Source organism: Penaeus monodon, chromosome 27 (assembly GCF_015228065.2).
Source record: "Penaeus monodon isolate SGIC_2016 chromosome 27, NSTDA_Pmon_1, whole genome shotgun sequence".
Classification (NCBI taxonomy): domain Eukaryota; kingdom Metazoa; phylum Arthropoda; class Malacostraca; order Decapoda; family Penaeidae; genus Penaeus; species Penaeus monodon.
In genome coordinates this window covers 37,541,687-37,542,068 of record NC_051412.1, presented here as the reverse complement: position 1 = coordinate 37,542,068, position 382 = coordinate 37,541,687, and the positions used below count along the sequence as shown (strand labels likewise).

The following is a 382-nucleotide window of genomic DNA, read 5'->3' as shown; positions in this document are numbered from 1 at the left end:
ACGATGTCTCTCGCTTTTGCTGAGAGGAAGTGAATGATTGACCTTCTTTGGTAGATTCCTAGTGTGTTTCTTATATATTTCTCGGTCCAGAATAGATGAGAAGAATATTTTTGAGGAGGAATAAGGTATATTCAACACACACCCTACTTTCCGTTCCGTCGAAGTGATATCGAGGGCGCCATTAACCCCCACATCATAGAAATTCACTTTCTAATTTCATCAGATGTTCAAAAGAGTGAGAGTAAAGGCTTTCAAAACAAATAGAGTGGAATTATTCATTTTTATATACACAGTTTTTCAACATTTATCACAACAGATTCGATGATCAGTGTATATATTACACCGAAAATCCATTTGAAACTATCGATAGAATTAAACCAAT

General features: G+C 35.1%; 1 protein-coding gene across 1 annotated transcript in view; it reads left to right on the top strand.

Annotated features, from left to right (window-relative positions):
- The window catches only part of LOC119590516, a gene marked incomplete in the record, with an annotated part of 54,991 nt that overhangs the window by 35,746 nt on the left and 18,863 nt on the right, over nucleotides 1-382 (top strand).